The sequence below is a fragment of the Pelobates fuscus genome, chromosome 6 (assembly GCF_036172605.1).
Source record: "Pelobates fuscus isolate aPelFus1 chromosome 6, aPelFus1.pri, whole genome shotgun sequence".
Lineage (NCBI taxonomy): Eukaryota > Metazoa > Chordata > Amphibia > Anura > Pelobatidae > Pelobates > Pelobates fuscus.
This window is the reverse complement of record NC_086322.1, coordinates 7,801,663-7,824,561: the sequence shown is the minus strand read 5'-3', so window position 1 is coordinate 7,824,561 and position 22,899 is coordinate 7,801,663. Positions and strand designations below refer to the sequence as shown.

At 35.3% G+C, this 22,899-nt stretch overlaps 13 non-coding genes across 13 annotated transcripts; all 13 read right to left on the bottom strand.

Moving 5' to 3' along the window:
- Positions 1-1,054: 1,054 nt before the first annotated feature.
- Positions 1,055-1,126, bottom strand: TRNAP-UGG (transfer RNA proline (anticodon UGG)). The gene has a single exon. It is a non-coding gene; the product is annotated as a tRNA-Pro (tRNA).
- A 5,431-nt stretch (positions 1,127-6,557) lies between these two features.
- TRNAP-UGG (transfer RNA proline (anticodon UGG)) lies at positions 6,558-6,629 on the bottom strand. The gene has a single exon. It is a non-coding gene; the product is annotated as a tRNA-Pro (tRNA).
- A 2,128-nt stretch (positions 6,630-8,757) lies between these two features.
- Positions 8,758-8,829, bottom strand: TRNAP-UGG (transfer RNA proline (anticodon UGG)). The gene has a single exon. It is a non-coding gene; the product is annotated as a tRNA-Pro (tRNA).
- A 1,028-nt stretch (positions 8,830-9,857) lies between these two features.
- On the bottom strand, positions 9,858-9,929 carry TRNAP-UGG (transfer RNA proline (anticodon UGG)). The gene has a single exon. It is a non-coding gene; the product is annotated as a tRNA-Pro (tRNA).
- Positions 9,930-10,956: 1,027 nt separating this feature from the next.
- Positions 10,957-11,028, bottom strand: TRNAP-UGG (transfer RNA proline (anticodon UGG)). The gene has a single exon. It is a non-coding gene; the product is annotated as a tRNA-Pro (tRNA).
- Positions 11,029-12,055: 1,027 nt separating this feature from the next.
- TRNAP-UGG (transfer RNA proline (anticodon UGG)) lies at positions 12,056-12,127 on the bottom strand. The gene has a single exon. It is a non-coding gene; the product is annotated as a tRNA-Pro (tRNA).
- A 1,027-nt stretch (positions 12,128-13,154) lies between these two features.
- Positions 13,155-13,226, bottom strand: TRNAP-UGG (transfer RNA proline (anticodon UGG)). The gene has a single exon. It is a non-coding gene; the product is annotated as a tRNA-Pro (tRNA).
- A 1,027-nt stretch (positions 13,227-14,253) lies between these two features.
- On the bottom strand, positions 14,254-14,325 carry TRNAP-UGG (transfer RNA proline (anticodon UGG)). Its single transcript has one exon. It is a non-coding gene; the product is annotated as a tRNA-Pro (tRNA).
- A 1,027-nt stretch (positions 14,326-15,352) lies between these two features.
- TRNAP-UGG (transfer RNA proline (anticodon UGG)) lies at positions 15,353-15,424 on the bottom strand. Its single transcript has one exon. It is a non-coding gene; the product is annotated as a tRNA-Pro (tRNA).
- A 1,027-nt stretch (positions 15,425-16,451) lies between these two features.
- On the bottom strand, positions 16,452-16,523 carry TRNAP-UGG (transfer RNA proline (anticodon UGG)). The gene has a single exon. It is a non-coding gene; the product is annotated as a tRNA-Pro (tRNA).
- Positions 16,524-17,550: 1,027 nt separating this feature from the next.
- TRNAP-UGG (transfer RNA proline (anticodon UGG)) lies at positions 17,551-17,622 on the bottom strand. The gene has a single exon. It is a non-coding gene; the product is annotated as a tRNA-Pro (tRNA).
- A 2,128-nt stretch (positions 17,623-19,750) lies between these two features.
- TRNAP-UGG (transfer RNA proline (anticodon UGG)) lies at positions 19,751-19,822 on the bottom strand. Its single transcript has one exon. It is a non-coding gene; the product is annotated as a tRNA-Pro (tRNA).
- Positions 19,823-20,851: 1,029 nt separating this feature from the next.
- On the bottom strand, positions 20,852-20,923 carry TRNAP-UGG (transfer RNA proline (anticodon UGG)). Its single transcript has one exon. It is a non-coding gene; the product is annotated as a tRNA-Pro (tRNA).
- Between the last annotated feature and the right edge of the window lie 1,976 nt (positions 20,924-22,899).

Below are 22,899 nucleotides of genomic sequence, written 5' to 3'. Positions count from 1 at the left end.
GAATCATACCCCTAGACCAACGAGCCATTACATTAGTTGGGTTTTAGGAAAAAAATTGCCAGACTAACGCGCCAGACAGCGTTTGTGTTCTCAAAATAGAAACAAAGTTTTCGTTTTGAAGTGAGGATTTTAAATTTCCTCAATAGGATCTGTTTTTCCAATATCATTTTCATTGTATGGGTAAATTAACAGTTGAGGTTTATGTACGATGGTGATAAATCATATTGACAGTTGTCAAAGTTGAGTCTGTTTCTGGTCAAATTGCTGGGGAAGACTTAAAATTTCCATTCATTTCTTAATTGTTTATGAGGGCTTTGTTGGTTTAGGAGAAATTTGTGGTTCAAATATATGTTGGAAAAGCACATGAAGGATTCAACTTTCTTTCTCATATTCTGCATGCTATCACCATGTTGAAAATAAAGTAAAGATGTGCAGAGGAGAAATTAATTATAAATAGTCTTGTGCAAAATAATGTTTGGGGAGGTTGGCCTGGTTCCATGACTTGAATCCACAGCCGAACGTAACGACTGCCTTGAATTTACCTTCACAGTTTTATTCATCGATACATTCAGGCGTGTACTGGAAGGAATTTGATTCAAACCTACCCTCTCCAACACATATTTGCACATGTCTAAGTATGAATAAAAATAGAATTCCGTATGTCAAAACATATATTTTTTTCCCCTTTGTTTGTTGTTAACAAAGATTTTGCAGTCTTAAGAAAGACTTTGCAGTCTTAAAAGCGTCATCTGAGCAGTTAGGACTTGCATTAATGACTTACGATAAACCAATGATTTTAAATGGTTGATAATGAAAACAACACATTTTTTATGATTTCTCTCATACAATTCTAAGTAAAAGCTAAACTTGTATTAATATAAGATGTTAGCTTTGAAAGGTGATATCAGAAGCACCAGGAAATATATATATTGATGGTGGCATGCCAACATCTTCTCTGTGGAGCACTTGAAGGGTTTTGCTACAAATGATTTTTGCTGACTATATTAAACACAGTTGGAAGCTACGTGTTTCAAAAGAAAAACACCAATTGCTTGGGCTCGTCCGGGATTTGAACCCGGGACCTCTCGCACCCAAAGCGAGAATCATACCCCTAGACCAACGAGCCATTACATTAGTTGGGTTTTAGGAAAAAAATTGCCAGACTAACGCGCCAGACAGCGTTTGTGTTCTCAAAATAGAAACAAAGTTTTCGTTTTGAAGTGAGGATTTTAAATTTCCTCAATAGGATCTGTTTTTCCAATATCATTTTCATTGTATGGGTAAATTAACAGTTGAGGTTTATGTACGATGGTGATAAATCATATTGACAGTTGTCAAAGTTGAGTCTGTTTCTGGTCAAATTGCTGGGGAAGACTTAAAATTTCCATTCATTTCTTAATTGTTTATGAGGGCTTTGTTGGTTTAGGAGAAATTTGTGGTTCAAATATATGTTGGAAAAGCACATGAAGGATTCAACTTTCTTTCTCATATTCTGCATGCTATCACCATGTTGAAAATAAAGTAAAGATGTGCAGAGGAGAAATTAATTATAAATAGTCTTGTGCAAAATAATGTTTGGGGAGGTTGGCCTGGTTCCATAACTTGAATCCACAGCCGAACGTAACGACTGCCTTGAATTTACCTTTACAGTTTTATTCATCGATACATTCAGGCGTGTACTGGAAGGAATTTGATTCAAACCTACCCTCTCCAACACATATTTGCACATGTCTAAGTATGAATAAAAATAGAATTCCGTATGTCAAAACATATATTTTTTTCCCCTTTGTTTGTTGTTAACAAAGATTTTGCAGTCTTAAGAAAGACTTTGCAGTCTTAAAAGCGTCATCTGAGCAGTTAGGACTTGCATTAATGACTTACGATAAACCATTGATTTTAAATGGTTGATAATGAAAACAACACATTTTTTATGATTTCTCTCATACAATTCTAAGTAAAAGCTAAACTTGTATTAATATAAGATGTTAGCTTTGAAAGGTGATATCAGAAGCACCAGGAAATATATATATTGATGGTGGCATGCCAACATCTTCTCTGTGGAGCACTTGAAGGGTTTTGCTACAAATGATTTTTGCTGACTATATTAAACACAGTTGGAAGCTACGTGTTTCAAAAGAAAAACAACAATTGCTTGGGCTTGTCCGGGATTTAAACCCGGGACCTCTCGCACCCAAAGCGAGAATCATACCCCTAGACCAACGAGCCATTACATTAGTTGGGTTTTAGGAAAAAAATTGCCAGACTAACGCGCCAGACAGCGTTTGTGTTCTCAAAATAGAAACAAAGTTTTCGTTTTGAAGTGAGGATTTTAAATTTCCTCAATAGGATCTGTTTTTCCAATATCATTTTCATTGTATGGGTAAATTAACAGTTGAGGTTTATGTACGATGGTGATAAATCATATTGACAGTTGTCAAAGTTGAGTCTGTTTCTGGTCAAATTGCTGGGGAAGACTTAAAATTTCCATTCATTTCTTAATTGTTTATGAGGGCTTTGTTGGTTTAGGAGAAATTTGTGGTTCAAATATATGTTGGAAAAGCACATGAAGGATTCAACTTTCTTTCTCATATTCTGCATGCTATCACCATGTTGAAAATAAAGTAAAGATGTGCAGAGGAGAAATTAATTATAAATAGTCTTGTGCAAAATAATGTTTGGGGAGGTTGGCCTGGTTCCATGACTTGAATCCACAGCCGAACGTAACGACTGCCTTGAATTTACCTTCACAGTTTTATTCATCGATACATTCAGGCGTGTACTGGAAGGAATTTGATTCAAACCTACCCTCTCCAACACATATTTGCACATGTCTAAGTATGAATAAAAATAGAATTCCGTATGTCAAAACATATATTTTTTTCCCCTTTGTTTGTTGTTAACAAAGATTTTGCAGTCTTAAGAAAGACTTTGCAGTCTTAAAAGCGTCATCTGAGCAGTTAGGACTTGCATTAATGACTTACGATAAACCATTGATTTTAAATGGTTGATAATGAAAACAACACATTTTTTATGATTTCTTTCATACAATTCTAAGTAAAAGCTAAACTTGTATTAATATAAGATGTTAGCTTTGAAAGGTGATATCAGAAGCACCAGGAAATATATATATTGATGGTGGCATGCCAACATCTTCTCTGTGGAGCACTTGAAGGGTTTTGCTACAAATGATTTTTGCTGACTATATTAAACACAGTTGGAAGCTACGTGTTTCAAAAGAAAAACACCAATTGCTTGGGCTCGTCCGGGATTTGAACCCGCGACCTCTCGCACCCAAAGCGAGAATCATACCCCTAGACCAACGAGCCATTACATTAGTTGGGTTTTAGGAAAAAAATTGCCAGACTAACGCGCCAGACAGCGTTTGTGTTCTCAAAATAGAAACAAAGTTTTCGTTTTGAAGTGAGGATTTTAAATTTCCTCAATAGGATCTGTTTTTCCAATATCATTTTCATTGTATGGGTAAATTAACAGTTGAGGTTTATGTACGATGGTGATAAATCATATTGACAGTTGTCAAAGTTGAGTCTGTTTCTGGTCAAATTGCTGGGGAAGACTTAAAATTTCCATTCATTTCTTAATTGTTTATGAGGGCTTTGTTGGTTTAGGAGAAATTTGTGGTTCAAATATATGTTGGAAAAGCACATGAAGGATTCAACTTTTTTTCTCATATTCTGCATGCTATCACCATGTTGAAAATAAAGTAAAGATGTGCAGAGGAGAAATTAATTATAAATAGTCTTGTGCAAAATAATGTTTGGGGAGGTTGGCCTGGTTCCATGACTTGAATCCACAGCCGAACGTAACGACTGCCTTGAATTTACCTTCACAGTTTTATTCATCGATACATTCAGGCGTGTACTGGAAGGAATTTGATTCAAACCTACCCTCTCCAACACATATTTGCACATGTCTAAGTATGAATAAAAATAGAATTCCGTATGTCAAAACATATATTTTTTTCCCCTTTGTTTGTTGTTAACAAAGATTTTGCAGTCTTAAGAAAGACTTTGCAGTCTTAAAAGCGTCATCTGAGCAGTTAGGACTTGCATTAATGACTTACGATAAACCATTGATTTTAAATGGTTGATAATGAAAACAACACATTTTTTATGATTTCTCTCATACAATTCTAAGTAAAAGCTAAACTTGTATTAATATAAGATGTTAGCTTTGAAAGGTGATATCAGAAGCACCAGGAAATATATATATATTGATGGTGGCATGCCAACATCTTCTCTGTGGAGCACTTGAAGGGTTTTGCTACAAATGATTTTTGCTGACTATATTAAACACAGTTGGAAGCTACGTGTTTCAAAAGAAAAACAACAATTGCTTGGGCTTGTCCGGGATTTAAACCCGGGACCTCTCGCACCCAAAGCGAGAATCATACCCCTAGACCAACGAGCCATTACATTAGTTGGGTTTTAGGAAAAAAATTGCCAGACTAACGCGCCAGACAGCGTTTGTGTTCTCAAAATAGAAACAAAGTTTTCGTTTTGAAGTGAGGATTTTAAATTTCCTCAATAGGATCTGTTTTTCCAATATCATTTTCATTGTATGGGTAAATTAACAGTTGAGGTTTATGTACGATGGTGATAAATCATATTGACAGTTGTCAAAGTTGAGTCTGTTTCTGGTCAAATTGCTGGGGAAGACTTAAAATTTCCATTCATTTCTTAATTGTTTATGAGGGATTTGTTGGTTTAGGAGAAATTTGTGGTTCAAAAATATGTTGGAAAAGCACATGAAGGATTCAACTTTCTTTCTCATATTCTGCATGCTATCACCATGTTGAAAATAAAGTAAAGATGTGCAGAGGAGAAATTAATTATAAATAGTCTTGTGCAAAATAATGTTTGGGGAGGTTGGCCTGGTTCCATAACTTGAATCCACAGCCGAACGTAACGACTGCCTTGAATTTACCTTTACAGTTTTATTCATCGATACATTCAGGCGTGTACTGGAAGGAATTTGATTCAAACCTACCCTCTCCAACACATATTTGCACATGTCTAAGTATGAATAAAAATAGAATTCCGTATGTCAAAACATATATTTTTTTCCCCTTTGTTTGTTGTTAACAAAGATTTTGCAGTCTTAAGAAAGACTTTGCAGTCTTAAAAGCGTCATCTGAGCAGTTAGGACTTGCATTAATGACTTACGATAAACCATTGATTTTAAATGGTTGATAATGAAAACAACACATTTTTTATGATTTCTCTCATACAATTCTAAGTAAAAGCTAAACTTGTATTAATATAAGATGTTAGCTTTGAAAGGTGATATCAGAAGCACCAGGAAATATATATATATTGATGGTGGCATGCCAACATCTTCTCTGTGGAGCACTTGAAGGGTTTTGCTACAAATGATTTTTGCTGACTATATTAAACACAGTTGGAAGCTACGTGTTTCAAAAGAAAAACAACAATTGCTTGGGCTTGTCCGGGATTTAAACCCGGGACCTCTCGCACCCAAAGCGAGAATCATACCCCTAGACCAACGAGCCATTACATTAGTTGGGTTTTAGGAAAAAAATTGCCAGACTAACGCGCCAGACAGCGTTTGTGTTCTCAAAATAGAAACAAAGTTTTCGTTTTGAAGTGAGGATTTTAAATTTCCTCAATAGGATCTGTTTTTCCAATATCATTTTCATTGTATGGGTAAATTAACAGTTGAGGTTTATGTACGATGGTGATAAATCATATTGACAGTTGTCAAAGTTGAGTCTGTTTCTGGTCAAATTGCTGGGGAAGACTTAAAATTTCCATTCATTTCTTAATTGTTTATGAGGGCTTTGTTGGTTTAGGAGAAATTTGTGGTTCAAATATATGTTGGAAAAGCACATGAAGGATTCAACTTTCTTTCTCATATTCTGCATGCTATCACCATGTTGAAAATAAAGTAAAGATGTGCAGAGGAGAAATTAATTATAAATAGTCTTGTGCAAAATAATGTTTGGGGAGGTTGGCCTGGTTCCATGACTTGAATCCACAGCCGAACGTAACGACTGCCTTGAATTTACCTTCACAGTTTTATTCATCGATACATTCAGGCGTGTACTGGAAGGAATTTGATTCAAACCTACCCTCTCCAACACATATTTGCACATGTCTAAGTATGAATAAAAATAGAATTCCGTATGTCAAAACATATATTTTTTCCCCTTTGTTTGTTGTTAACAAAGATTTTGCAGTCTTAAGAAAGACTTTGCAGTCTTAAAAGCGTCATCTGAGCAGTTAGGACTTGCATTAATGACTTACGATAAACCATTGATTTTAAATGGTTGATAATGAAAACAACACATTTTTTATGATTTCTCTCATACAATTCTAAGTAAAAGCTAAACTTGTATTAATATAAGATGTTAGCTTTGAAAGGTGATATCAGAAGCACCAGGAAATATATATATTGATGGTGGCATGCCAACATCTTCTCTGTGGAGCACTTGAAGGGTTTTGCTACAAATGATTTTTGCTGACTATATTAAACACAGTTGGAAGCTACGTGTTTCAAAAGAAAAACACCAATTGCTTGGGCTCGTCCGGGATTTGAACCCGGGACCTCTCGCACCCAAAGCGAGAATCATACCCCTAGACCAACGAGCCATTACATTAGTTGGGTTTTAGGAAAAAAATTGCCAGACTAACGCGCCAGACAGCGTTTGTGTTCTCAAAATAGAAACAAAGTTTTCGTTTTGAAGTGAGGATTTTAAATTTCCTCAATAGGATCTGTTTTTCCAATATCATTTTCATTGTATGGGTAAATTAACAGTTGAGGTTTATGTACGATGGTGATAAATCATATTGACAGTTGTCAAAGTTGAGTCTGTTTCTGGTCAAATTGCTGGGGAAGACTTAAAATTTCCATTCATTTCTTAATTGTTTATGAGGGCTTTGTTGGTTTAGGAGAAATTTGTGGTTCAAATATATGTTGGAAAAGCACATGAAGGATTCAACTTTCTTTCTCATATTCTGCATGCTATCACCATGTTGAAAATAAAGTAAAGATGTGCAGAGGAGAAATTAATTATAAATAGTCTTGTGCAAAATAATGTTTGGGGAGGTTGGCCTGGTTCCATGACTTGAATCCACAGCCGAACGTAACGACTGCCTTGAATTTACCTTCACAGTTTTATTCATCGATACATTCAGGCGTGTACTGGAAGGAATTTGATTCAAACCTACCCTCTCCAACACATATTTGCACATGTCTAAGTATGAATAAAAATAGAATTCCGTATGTCAAAACATATATTTTTTTCCCCTTTGTTTGTTGTTAACAAAGATTTTGCAGTCTTAAGAAAGACTTTGCAGTCTTAAAAGCGTCATCTGAGCAGTTAGGACTTGCATTAATGACTTACGATAAACCATTGATTTTAAATGGTTGATAATGAAAACAACACATTTTTTATGATTTCTTTCATACAATTCTAAGTAAAAGCTAAACTTGTATTAATATAAGATGTTAGCTTTGAAAGGTGATATCAGAAGCACCAGGAAATATATATATTGATGGTGGCATGCCAACATCTTCTCTGTGGAGCACTTGAAGGGTTTTGCTACAAATGATTTTTGCTGACTATATTAAACACAGTTGGAAGCTACGTGTTTCAAAAGAAAAACACCAATTGCTTGGGCTCGTCCGGGATTTGAACCCGCGACCTCTCGCACCCAAAGCGAGAATCATACCCCTAGACCAACGAGCCATTACATTAGTTGGGTTTTAGGAAAAAAATTGCCAGACTAACGCGCCAGACAGCGTTTGTGTTCTCAAAATAGAAACAAAGTTTTCGTTTTGAAGTGAGGATTTTAAATTTCCTCAATAGGATCTGTTTTTCCAATATCATTTTCATTGTATGGGTAAATTAACAGTTGAGGTTTATGTACGATGGTGATAAATCATATTGACAGTTGTCAAAGTTGAGTCTGTTTCTGGTCAAATTGCTGGGGAAGACTTAAAATTTCCATTCATTTCTTAATTGTTTATGAGGGCTTTGTTGGTTTAGGAGAAATTTGTGGTTCAAATATATGTTGGAAAAGCACATGAAGGATTCAACTTTCTTTCTCATATTCTGCATGCTATCACCATGTTGAAAATAAAGTAAAGATGTGCAGAGGAGAAATTAATTATAAATAGTCTTGTGCAAAATAATGTTTGGGGAGGTTGGCCTGGTTCCATGACTTGAATCCACAGCCGAACGTAACGACTGCCTTGAATTTACCTTCACAGTTTTATTCATCGATACATTCAGGCGTGTACTGGAAGGAATTTGATTCAAACCTACCCTCTCCAACACATATTTGCACATGTCTAAGTATGAATAAAAATAGAATTCCGTATGTCAAAACATATATTTTTTTCCCCTTTGTTTGTTGTTAACAAAGATTTTGCAGTCTTAAGAAAGACTTTGCAGTCTTAAAAGCGTCATCTGAGCAGTTAGGACTTGCATTAATGACTTACGATAAACCATTGATTTTAAATGGTTAATAATGAAAACAACACATTTTTTATGATTTCTCTCATACAATTCTAAGTAAAAGCTAAACTTGTATTAATATAAGATGTTAGCTTTGAAAGGTGATATCAGAAGCACCAGGAAATATATATATTGATGGTGGCATGCCAACATCTTCTCTGTGGAGCACTTGAAGGGTTTTGCTACAAATGATTTTTGCTGACTATATTAAACACAGTTGGAAGCTACGTGTTTCAAAAGAAAAACACCAATTGCTTGGGCTCGTCCGGGATTTGAACCCGGGACCTCTCGCACCCAAAGCGAGAATCATACCCCTAGACCAACGAGCCATTACATTAATTGGGTTTTAGGAATAAAATTGCCAGACTAACGCGCCAGACAGCGTTTGTGTTCTCAAAATAGAAACAAAGTTTTCGTTTTGAAGTGAGGATTTTAAATTTCCTCAATAGGATCTGTTTTTCCAATATCATTTTCATTGTATGGGTAAATTAACAGTTGAGGTTTATGTACGATGGTGATAAATCATATTGACAGTTGTCAAAGTTGAGTCTGTTTCTGGTCAAATTGCTGGGGAAGACTTAAAATTTCCATTCATTTCTTAATTGTTTATGAGGGCTTTGTTGGTTTAGGAGAAATTTGTGGTTCAAATATATGTTGGAAAAGCACATGAAGGATTCAACTTTCTTTCTCATATTCTGCATGCTATCACCATGTTGAAAATAAAGTAAAGATGTGCAGAGGAGAAATTAATTATAAATAGTCTTGTGCAAAATAATGTTTGGGGAGGTTGGCCTGGTTCCATAACTTGAATCCACAGCCGAACGTAACGACTGCCTTGAATTTACCTTTACAGTTTTATTCATCGATACATTCAGGCGTGTACTGGAAGGAATTTGATTCAAACCTACCCTCTCCAACACATATTTGCACATGTCTAAGTATGAATAAAAATAGAATTCCGTATGTCAAAACATATATTTTTTTCCCCTTTGTTTGTTGTTAACAAAGATTTTGCAGTCTTAAGAAAGACTTTGCAGTCTTAAAAGCGTCATCTGAGCAGTTAGGACTTGCATTAATGACTTACGATAAACCATTGATTTTAAATGGTTGATAATGAAAACAACACATTTTTTTATGATTTCTCTCATACAATTCTAAGTAAAAGCTAAACTTGTATTAATATAAGATGTTAGCTTTGAAATGTGATATCAGAAGCACCAGGAAATATATATATTGATGGTGGCATGCCAACATCTTCTCTGTGGAGCACTTGAAGGGTTTTGCTACAAATGATTTTTGCTGACTATATTAAACACAGTTGGAACTACGTGTTTCAAAAGAAAAACACCAATTGCTTGGGCTCGTCCGGGATTTGAACCCGGGACCTCTCGCACCCAAAGCGAGAATCATACCCCTAGACCAACGAGCCATTACATTAGTTGGGTTTTAGGAAAAAAATTGCCAGACTAACGCGCCAGACAGCGTTTGTGTTCTCAAAATAGAAACAAAGTTTTCGTTTTGAAGTGAGGATTTTAAATTTCCTCAATAGGATCTGTTTTTCCAATATCATTTTCATTGTATGGGTAAATTAACAGTTGAGGTTTATGTACGATGGTGATAAATCATATTGACAGTTGTCAAAGTTGAGTCTGTTTCTGGTCAAATTGCTGGGGAAGACTTAAAATTTCCATTCATTTCTTAATTGTTTATGAGGGCTTTGTTGGTTTAGGAGAAATTTGTGGTTCAAATATATGTTGGAAAAGCACATGAAGGATTCAACTTTCTTTCTCATATTCTGCATGCTATCACCATGTTGAAAATAAAGTAAAGATGTGCAGAGGAGAAATTAATTATAAATAGTCTTGTGCAAAATAATGTTTGGGGAGGTTGGCCTGGTTCCATGACTTGAATCCACAGCCGAACGTAACGACTGCCTTGAATTTACCTTCACAGTTTTATTCATCGATACATTCAGGCGTGTACTGGAAGGAATTTGATTCAAACCTACCCTCTCCAACACATATTTGCACATGTCTAAGTATGAATAAAAATAGAATTCCGTATGTCAAAACATATATTTTTTCCCCTTTGTTTGTTGTTAACAAAGATTTTGCAGTCTTAAGAAAGACTTTGCAGTCTTAAAAGCGTCATCTGAGCAGTTAGGACTTGCATTAATGACTTACGATAAACCATTGATTTTAAATGGTTGATAATGAAAACAACACATTTTTTATGATTTCTCTCATACAATTCTAAGTAAAAGCTAAACTTGTATTAATATAAGATGTTAGCTTTGAAAGGTGATATCAGAAGCACCAGGAAATATATATATTGATGGTGGCATGCCAACATCTTCTCTGTGGAGCACTTGAAGGGTTTTGCTACAAATGATTTTTGCTGACTATATTAAACACAGTTGGAAGCTACGTGTTTCAAAAGAAAAACACCAATTGCTTGGGCTCGTCCGGGATTTGAACCCGGGACCTCTCGCACCCAAAGCGAGAATCATACCCCTAGACCAACGAGCCATTACATTAGTTGGGTTTTAGGAAAAAAATTGCCAGACTAACGCGCCAGACAGCGTTTGTGTTCTCAAAATAGAAACAAAGTTTTCGTTTTGAAGTGAGGATTTTACATTTCCTCAATAGGATCTGTTTTTCCAATATCATTTTCATTGTATGGGTAAATTAACAGTTGAGGTTTATGTACGATGGTGATAAATCATATTGACAGTTGTCAAAGTTGAGTCTGTTTCTGGTCAAATTGCTGGGGAAGACTTAAAATTTCCATTCATTTCTTAATTGTTTATGAGGGCTTTGTTGGTTTAGGAGAAATTTGTGGTTCAAATATATGTTGGAAAAGCACATGAAGGATTCAACTTTCTTTCTCATATTCTGCATGCTATCACCATGTTGAAAATAAAGTAAAGATGTGCAGAGGAGAAATTAATTATAAATAGTCTTGTGCAAAATAATGTTTGGGGAGGTTGGCCTGGTTCCATGACTTGAATCCACAGCCGAACGTAACGACTGCCTTGAATTTACCTTCACAGTTTTATTCATCGATACATTCAGGCGTGTACTGGAAGGAATTTGATTCAAACCTACCCTCTCCAACACATATTTGCACATGTCTAAGTATGAATAAAAATAGAATTCCGTATGTCAAAACATATATTTTTTTCCCCTTTGTTTGTTGTTAACAAAGATTTTGCAGTCTTAAGAAAGACTTTGCAGTCTTAAAAGCGTCATCTGAGCAGTTAGGACTTGCATTAATGACTTACGATAAACCATTGATTTTAAATGGTTGATAATGAAAACAACACATTTTTTATGATTTCTTTCATACAATTCTAAGTAAAAGCTAAACTTGTATTAATATAAGATGTTAGCTTTGAAAGGTGATATCAGAAGCACCAGGAAATATATATATTGATGGTGGCATGCCAACATCTTCTCTGTGGAGCACTTGAAGGGTTTTGCTACAAATGATTTTTGCTGACTATATTAAACACAGTTGGAACTACGTGTTTCAAAAGAAAAACACCAATTGCTTGGGCTCGTCCGGGATTTGAACCCGGGACCTCTCGCACCCAAAGCGAGAATCATACCCCTAGACCAACGAGCCATTACATTAGTTGGGTTTTAGGAAAAAAATTGCCAGACTAACGCGCCAGACAGCGTTTGTGTTCTCAAAATAGAAACAAAGTTTTCGTTTTGAAGTGAGGATTTTAAATTTCCTCAATAGGATCTGTTTTTCCAATATCATTTTCATTGTATGGGTAAATTAACAGTTGAGGTTTATGTACGATGGTGATAAATCATATTGACAGTTGTCAAAGTTGAGTCTGTTTCTGGTCAAATTGCTGGGGAAGACTTAAAATTTCCATTCATTTCTTAATTGTTTATGAGGGCTTTGTTGGTTTAGGAGAAATTTGTGGTTCAAATATATGTTGGAAAAGCACATGAAGGATTCAACTTTCTTTCTCATATTCTGCATGCTATCACCATGTTGAAAATAAAGTAAAGATGTGCAGAGGAGAAATTAATTATAAATAGTCTTGTGCAAAATAATGTTTGGGGAGGTTGGCCTGGTTCCATGACTTGAATCCACAGCCGAACGTAACGACTGCCTTGAATTTACCTTCACAGTTTTATTCATCGATACATTCAGGCGTGTACTGGAAGGAATTTGATTCAAACCTACCCTCTCCAACACATATTTGCACATGTCTAAGTATGAATAAAAATAGAATTCCGTATGTCAAAACATATATTTTTTTCCCCTTTGTTTGTTGTTAACAAAGATTTTGCAGTCTTAAGAAAGACTTTGCAGTCTTAAAAGCGTCATCTGAGCAGTTAGGACTTGCATTAATGACTTACGATAAACCATTGATTTTAAATGGTTGATAATGAAAACAACACATTTTTTATGATTTCTTTCATACAATTCTAAGTAAAAGCTAAACTTGTATTAATATAAGATGTTAGCTTTGAAAGGTGATATCAGAAGCACCAGGAAATATATATATTGATGGTGGCATGCCAACATCTTCTCTGTGGAGCACTTGAAGGGTTTTGCTACAAATGATTTTTGCTGACTATATTAAACACAGTTGGAACTACGTGTTTCAAAAGAAAAACACCAATTGCTTGGGCTCGTCCGGGATTTGAACCCGGGACCTCTCGCACCCAAAGCGAGAATCATACCCCTAGACCAACGAGCCATTACATTAGTTGGGTTTTAGGAAAAAAATTGCCAGACTAACGCGCCAGACAGCGTTTGTGTTCTCAAAATAGAAACAAAGTTTTCGTTTTGAAGTGAGGATTTTAAATTTCCTCAATAGGATCTGTTTTTCCAATATCATTTTCATTGTATGGGTAAATTAACAGTTGAGGTTTATGTACGATGGTGATAAATCATATTGACAGTTGTCAAAGTTGAGTCTGTTTCTGGTCAAATTGCTGGGGAAGACTTAAAATTTCCATTCATTTCTTAATTGTTTATGAGGGCTTTGTTGGTTTAGGAGAAATTTGTGGTTCAAATATATGTTGGAAAAGCACATGAAGGATTCAACTTTCTTTCTCATATTCTGCATGCTATCACCATGTTGAAAATAAAGTAAAGATGTGCAGAGGAGAAATTAATTATAAATAGTCTTGTGCAAAATAATGTTTGGGGAGGTTGGCCTGGTTCCATGACTTGAATCCACAGCCGAACGTAACGACTGCCTTGAATTTACCTTCACAGTTTTATTCATCGATACATTCAGGCGTGTACTGGAAGGAATTTGATTCAAACCTACCCTCTCCAACACATATTTGCACATGTCTAAGTATGAATAAAAATAGAATTCCGTATGTCAAAACATATATTTTTTCCCCTTTGTTTGTTGTTAACAAAGATTTTGCAGTCTTAAGAAAGACTTTGCAGTCTTAAAAGCGTCATCTGAGCAGTTAGGACTTGCATTAATGACTTACGATAAACCATTGATTTTAAATGGTTGATAATGAAAACAACACATTTTTTATGATTTCTCTCATACAATTCTAAGTAAAAGCTAAACTTGTATTAATATAAGATGTTAGCTTTGAAAGGTGATATCAGAAGCACCAGGAAATATATATATTGATGGTGGCATGCCAACATCTTCTCTGTGGAGCACTTGAAGGGTTTTGCTACAAATGATTTTTGCTGACTATATTAAACACAGTTGGAAGCTACGTGTTTCAAAAGAAAAACACCAATTGCTTGGGCTCGTCCGGGATTTGAACCCGGGACCTCTCGCACCCAAAGCGAGAATCATACCCCTAGACCAACGAGCCATTACATTAGTTGGGTTTTAGGAAAAAAATTGCCAGACTAACGCGCCAGACAGCGTTTGTGTTCTCAAAATAGAAACAAAGTTTTCGTTTTGAAGTGAGGATTTTACATTTCCTCAATAGGATCTGTTTTTCCAATATCATTTTCATTGTATGGGTAAATTAACAGTTGAGGTTTATGTACGATGGTGATAAATCATATTGACAGTTGTCAAAGTTGAGTCTGTTTCTGGTCAAATTGCTGGGGAAGACTTAAAATTTCCATTCATTTCTTAATTGTTTATGAGGGCTTTGTTGGTTTAGGAGAAATTTGTGGTTCAAATATATGTTGGAAAAGCACATGAAGGATTCAACTTTCTTTCTCATATTCTGCATGCTATCACCATGTTGAAAATAAAGTAAAGATGTGCAGAGGAGAAATTAATTATAAATAGTCTTGTGCAAAATAATGTTTGGGGAGGTTGGCCTGGTTCCATGACTTGAATCCACAGCCGAACGTAACGACTGCCTTGAATTTACCTTCACAGTTTTATTCATCGATACATTCAGGCGTGTACTGGAAGGAATTTGATTCAAACCTACCCTCTCCAACACATATTTGCACATGTCTAAGTATGAATAAAAATAGAATTCCGTATGTCAAAACATATATTTTTTTCCCCTTTGTTTGTTGTTAACAAAGATTTTGCAGTCTTAAGAAAGACTTTGCAGTCTTAAAAGCGTCATCTGAGCAGTTAGGACTTGCATTAATGACTTACGATAAACCATTGATTTTAAATGGTTGATAATGAAAACAACACATTTTTTATGATTTCTTTCATACAATTCTAAGTAAAAGCTAAACTTGTATTAATATAAGATGTTAGCTTTGAAAGGTGATATCAGAAGCACCAGGAAATATATATATTGATGGTGGCATGCCAACATCTTCTCTGTGGAGCACTTGAAGGGTTTTGCTACAAATGATTTTTGCTGACTATATTAAACACAGTTGGAACTACGTGTTTCAAAAGAAAAACACCAATTGCTTGGGCTCGTCCGGGATTTGAACCCGGGACCTCTCGCACCCAAAGCGAGAATCATACCCCTAGACCAACGAGCCATTACATTAGTTGGGTTTTAGGAAAAAAATTGCCAGACTAACGCGCCAGACAGCGTTTGTGTTCTCAAAATAGAAACAAAGTTTTCGTTTTGAAGTGAGGATTTTAAATTTCCTCAATAGGATCTGTTTTTCCAATATCATTTTCATTGTATGGGTAAATTAACAGTTGAGGTTTATGTACGATGGTGATAAATCATATTGACAGTTGTCAAAGTTGAGTCTGTTTCTGGTCAAATTGCTGGGGAAGACTTAAAATTTCCATTCATTTCTTAATTGTTTATGAGGGCTTTGTTGGTTTAGGAGAAATTTGTGGTTCAAATATATGTTGGAAAAGCACATGAAGGATTCAACTTTCTTTCTCATATTCTGCATGCTATCACCATGTTGAAAATAAAGTAAAGATGTGCAGAGGAGAAATTAATTATAAATAGTCTTGTGCAAAATAATGTTTGGGGAGGTTGGCCTGGTTCCATGACTTGAATCCACAGCCGAACGTAACGACTGCCTTGAATTTACCTTCACAGTTTTATTCATCGATACATTCAGGCGTGTACTGGAAGGAATTTGATTCAAACCTACCCTCTCCAACACATATTTGCACATGTCTAAGTATGAATAAAAATAGAATTCCGTATGTCAAAACATATATTTTTTTCCCCTTTGTTTGTTGTTAACAAAGATTTTGCAGTCTTAAGAAAGACTTTGCAGTCTTAAAAGCGTCATCTGAGCAGTTAGGACTTGCATTAATGACTTACGATAAACCATTGATTTTAAATGGTTGATAATGAAAACAACACATTTTTTATGATTTCTTTCATACAATTCTAAGTAAAAGCTAAACTTGTATTAATATAAGATGTTAGCTTTGAAAGGTGATATCAGAAGCACCAGGAAATATATATATTGATGGTGGCATGCCAACATCTTCTCTGTGGAGCACTTGAAGGGTTTTGCTACAAATGATTTTTGCTGACTATATTAAACACAGTTGGAACTACGTGTTTCAAAAGAAAAACACCAATTGCTTGGGCTCGTCCGGGATTTGAACCCGGGACCTCTCGCACCCAAAGCGAGAATCATACCCCTAGACCAACGAGCCATTACATTAGTTGGGTTTTAGGAAAAAAATTGCCAGACTAACGCGCCAGACAGCGTTTGTGTTCTCAAAATAGAAACAAAGTTTTCGTTTTGAAGTGAGGATTTTAAATTTCCTCAATAGGATCTGTTTTTCCAATATCATTTTCATTGTATGGGTAAATTAACAGTTGAGGTTTATGTACGATGGTGATAAATCATATTGACAGTTGTCAAAGTTGAGTCTGTTTCTGGTCAAATTGCTGGGGAAGACTTAAAATTTCCATTCATTTCTTAATTGTTTATGAGGGCTTTGTTGGTTTAGGAGAAATTTGTGGTTCAAATATATGTTGGAAAAGCACATGAAGGATTCAACTTTCTTTCTCATATTCTGCATGCTATCACCATGTTGAAAATAAAGTAAAGATGTGCAGAGGAGAAATTAATTATAAATAGTCTTGTGCAAAATAATGTTTGGGGAGGTTGGCCTGGTTCCATGACTTGAATCCACAGCCGAACGTAACGACTGCCTTGAATTTACCTTCACAGTTTTATTCATCGATACATTCAGGCGTGTACTGGAAGGAATTTGATTCAAACCTACCCTCTCCAACACATATTTGCACATGTCTAAGTATGAATAAAAATAGAATTCCGTATGTCAAAACATATATTTTTTCCCCTTTGTTTGTTGTTAACAAAGATTTTGCAGTCTTAAGAAAGACTTTGCAGTCTTAAAAGCGTCATCTGAGCAGTTAGGACTTGCATTAATGACTTACGATAAACCATTGATTTTAAATGGTTGATAATGAAAACAACACATTTTTTATGATTTCTCTCATACAATTCTAAGTAAAAGCTAAACTTGTATTAATATAAGATGTTAGCTTTGAAAGGTGATATCAGAAGCACCAGGAAATATATATATTGATGGTGGCATGCCAACATCTTCTCTGTGGAGCACTTGAAGGGTTTTGCTACAAATGATTTTTGCTGACTATATTAAACACAGTTGGAAGCTACGTGTTTCAAAAGAAAAACACCAATTGCTTGGGCTCGTCCGGGATTTGAACCCGGGACCTCTCGCACCCAAAGCGAGAATCATACCCCTAGACCAACGAGCCATTACATTAGTTGGGTTTTAGGAAAAAAATTGCCAGACTAACGCGCCAGACAGCGTTTGTGTTCTCAAAATAGAAACAAAGTTTTCGTTTTGAAGTGAGGATTTTACATTTCCTCAATAGGATCTGTTTTTCCAATATCATTTTCATTGTATGGGTAAATTAACAGTTGAGGTTTATGTACGATGGTGATAAATCATATTGACAGTTGTCAAAGTTGAGTCTGTTTCTGGTCAAATTGCTGGGGAAGACTTAAAATTTCCATTCATTTCTTAATTGTTTATGAGGGCTTTGTTGGTTTAGGAGAAATTTGTGGTTCAAATATATGTTGGAAAAGCACATGAAGGATTCAACTTTCTTTCTCATATTCTGCATGCTATCACCATGTTGAAAATAAAGTAAAGATGTGCAGAGGAGAAATTAATTATAAATAGTCTTGTGCAAAATAATGTTTGGGGAGGTTGGCCTGGTTCCATGACTTGAATCCACAGCCGAACGTAACGACTGCCTTGAATTTACCTTCACAGTTTTATTCATCGATACATTCAGGCGTGTACTGGAAGGAATTTGATTCAAACCTACCCTCTCCAACACATATTTGCACATGTCTAAGTATGAATAAAAATAGAATTCCGTATGTCAAAACATATATTTTTTTCCCCTTTGTTTGTTGTTAACAAAGATTTTGCAGTCTTAAGAAAGACTTTGCAGTCTTAAAAGCGTCATCTGAGCAGTTAGGACTTGCATTAATGACTTACGATAAACCATTGATTTTAAATGGTTGATAATGAAAACAACACATTTTTTATGATTTCTTTCATACAATTCTAAGTAAAAGCTAAACTTGTATTAATATAAGATGTTAGCTTTGAAAGGTGATATCAGAAGCACCAGGAAATATATATATTGATGGTGGCATGCCAACATCTTCTCTGTGGAGCACTTGAAGGGTTTTGCTACAAATGATTTTTGCTGACTATATTAAACACAGTTGGAAGCTACGTGTTTCAAAAGAAAAACACCAATTGCTTGGGCTCGTCCGGGATTTGAACCCGCGACCTCTCGCACCCAAAGCGAGAATCATACCCCTAGACCAACGAGCCATTACATTAGTTGGGTTTTAGGAAAAAAATTGCCAGACTAACGCGCCAGACAGCGTTTGTGTTCTCAAAATAGAAACAAAGTTTTCGTTTTGAAGTGAGGATTTTACATTTCCTCAATAGGATCTGTTTTTCCAATATCATTTTCATTGTATGGGTAAATTAACAGTTGAGGTTTATGTACGATGGTGATAAATCATATTGACAGTTGTCAAAGTTGAGTCTGTTTCTGGTCAAATTGCTGGGGAAGACTTAAAATTTCCATTCATTTCTTAATTGTTTATGAGGGCTTTGTTGGTTTAGGAGAAATTTGTGGTTCAAATATATGTTGGAAAAGCACATGAAGGATTCAACTTTCTTTCTCATATTCTGCATGCTATCACCATGTTGAAAATAAAGTAAAGATGTGCAGAGGAGAAATTAATTATAAATAGTCTTGTGCAAAATAATGTTTGGGGAGGTTGGCCTGGTTCCATGACTTGAATCCACAGCCGAACGTAACGACTGCCTTGAATTTACCTTCACAGTTTTATTCATCGATACATTCAGGCGTGTACTGGAAGGAATTTGATTCAAACCTACCCTCTCCAACACATATTTGCACATGTCTAAGTATGAATAAAAATAGAATTCCGTATGTCAAAACATATATTTTTTTCCCCTTTGTTTGTTGTTAACAAAGATTTTGCAGTCTTAAGAAAGACTTTGCAGTCTTAAAAGCGTCATCTGAGCAGTTAGGACTTGCATTAATGACTTACGATAAACCATTGATTTTAAATGGTTAATAATGAAAACAACACATTTTTTATGATTTCTCTCATACAATTCTAAGTAAAAGCTAAACTTGTATTAATATAAGATGTTAGCTTTGAAAGGTGATATCAGAAGCACCAGGAAATATATATATTGATGGTGGCATGCCAACATCTTCTCTGTGGAGCACTTGAAGGGTTTTGCTACAAATGATTTTTGCTGACTATATTAAACACAGTTGGAAGCTACGTGTTTCAAAAGAAAAACACCAATTGCTTGGGCTCGTCCGGGATTTGAACCCGGGACCTCTCGCACCCAAAGCGAGAATCATACCCCTAGACCAACGAGCCATTACATTAGTTGGGTTTTAGGAATAAAATTGCCAGACTAACGCGCCAGACAGCGTTTGTGTTCTCAAAATAGAAACAAAGTTTTCGTTTTGAAGTGAGGATTTTAAATTTCCTCAATAGGATCTGTTTTTCCAATATCATTTTCATTGTATGGGTAAATTAACAGTTGAGGTTTATGTACGATGGTGATAAATCATATTGACAGTTGTCAAAGTTGAGTCTGTTTCTGGTCAAATTGCTGGGGAAGACTTAAAATTTCCATTCATTTCTTAATTGTTTATGAGGGCTTTGTTGGTTTAGGAGAAATTTGTGGTTCAAATATATGTTGGAAAAGCACATGAAGGATTCAACTTTCTTTCTCATATTCTGCATGCTATCACCATGTTGAAAATAAAGTAAAGATGTGCAGAGGAGAAATTAATTATAAATAGTCTTGTGCAAAATAATGTTTGGGGAGGTTGGCCTGGTTCCATAACTTGAATCCACAGCCGAACGTAACGACTGCCTTGAATTTACCTTTACAGTTTTATTCATCGATACATTCAGGCGTGTACTGGAAGGAATTTGATTCAAACCTACCCTCTCCAACACATATTTGCACATGTCTAAGTATGAATAAAAATAGAATTCCGTATGTCAAAACATATATTTTTTTCCCCTTTGTTTGTTGTTAACAAAGATTTTGCAGTCTTAAGAAAGACTTTGCAGTCTTAAAAGCGTCATCTGAGCAGTTAGGACTTGCATTAATGACTTACGATAAACCATTGATTTTAAATGGTTGATAATGAAAACAACACATTTTTTTATGATTTCTCTCATACAATTCTAAGTAAAAGCTAAACTTGTATTAATATAAGATGTTAGCTTTGAAAGGTGATATCAGAAGCACCAGGAAATATATATATTGATGGTGGCATGCCAACATCTTCTCTGTGGAGCACTTGAAGGGTTTTGCTACAAATGATTTTTGCTGACTATATTAAACACAGTTGGAAGCTACGTGTTTCAAAAGAAAAACACTAACTGCTTGGGCTCGTCCGGGATTTGAACCCGGGACCTCTCGCACCCAAAGCGAGAATCATACCCCTAGACCAACGAGCCATTACATTAGTTGGGTTTTAGGAAAAAAATTGCCAGACTAACGCGCCAGACAGCGTTTGTGTTCTCAAAATAGAAACAAAGTTTTCGTTTTGAAGTGAGGATTTTAAATTTCCTCAATAGGATCTGTTTTTCCAATATCATTTTCATTGTATGGGTAAATTAACAGTTGAGGTTTATGTACGATGGTGATAAATCATATTGACAGTTGTCAAAGTTGAGTCTGTTTCTGGTCAAATTGCTGGGGAAGACTTAAAATTTCCATTCATTTCTTAATTGTTTATGAGGGCTTTGTTGGTTTAGGAGAAATTTGTGGTTCAAATATATGTTGGAAAAGCACATGAAGGATTCAACTTTCTTTCTCATATTCTGCATGCTATCACCATGTTGAAAATAAAGTAAAGATGTGCAGAGGAGAAATTAATTATAAATAGTCTTGTGCAAAATAATGTTTGGGGAGGTTGGCCTGGTTCCATAACTTGAATCCACAGCCGAACGTAACGACTGCCTTGAATTTACCTTTACAGTTTTATTCATCGATACATTCAGGCGTGTACTGGAAGGAATTTGATTCAAACCTACCCTCTCCAACACATATTTGCACATGTCTAAGTATGAATAAAAATAGAATTCCGTATGTCAAAACATATATTTTTTTCCCCTTTGTTTGTTGTTAACAAAGATTTTGCAGTCTTAAGAAAGACTTTGCAGTCTTAAAAGCGTCATCTGAGCAGTTAGGACTTGCATTAATGACTTACGATAAACCATTGATTTTAAATGGTTGATAATGAAAACAACACATTTTTTATGATTTCTCTCATACAATTCTAAGTAAAAGCTAAACTTGTATTAATATAAGATGTTAGCTTTGAAAGGTGATATCAGAAGCACCAGGAAATATATATATTGATGGTGGCATGCCAACATCTTCTCTGTGGAGCACTTGAAGGGTTTTGCTACAAATGATTTTTGCTGACTATATTAAACACAGTTGGAAGCTACGTGTTTCAAAAGAAAAACAACAATTGCTTGGGCTTGTCCGGGATTTAAACCCGGGACCTCTCGCACCCAAAGCGAGAATCATACCCCTAGACCAACGAGCCATTACATTAGTTGGGTTTTAGGAAAAAAATTGCCAGACTAACGCGCCAGACAGCGTTTGTGTTCTCAAAATAGAAACAAAGTTTTCGTTTTGAAGTGAGGATTTTAAATTTCCTCAATAGGATCTGTTTTTCCAATATCATTTTCATTGTATGGGTAAATTAACAGTTGAGGTTTATGTACGATGGTGATAAATCATATTGACAGTTGTCAAAGTTGAGTCTGTTTCTGGTCAAATTGCTGGGGAAGACTTAAAATTTCCATTCATTTCTTAATTGTTTATGAGGGCTTTGTTGGTTTAGGAGAAATTTGTGGTTCAAATATATGTTGGAAAAGCACATGAAGGATTCAACTTTCTTTCTCATATTCTGCATGCTATCACCATGTTGAAAATAAAGTAAAGATGTGCAGAGGAGAAATTAATTATAAATAGTCTTGTGCAAAATAATGTTTGGGGAGGTTGGCCTGGTTCCATGACTTGAATCCACAGCCGAACGTAACGACTGCCTTGAATTTACCTTCACAGTTTTATTCATCGATACATTCAGGCGTGTACTGGAAGGAATTTGATTCAAACCTACCCTCTCCAACACATATTTGCACATGTCTAAGTATGAATAAAAATAGAATTCCGTATGTCAAAACATATATTTTTTTCCCCTTTGTTTGTTGTTAACAAAGATTTTGCAGTCTTAAGAAAGACTTTGCAGTCTTAAAAGCGTCATCTGAGCAGTTAGGACTTGCATTAATGACTTACGATAAACCATTGATTTTAAATGGTTGATAATGAAAACAACACATTTTTTATGATTTCTCTCATACAATTCTAAGTAAAAGCTAAACTTGTATTAATATAAGATGTTAGCTTTGAAAGGTGA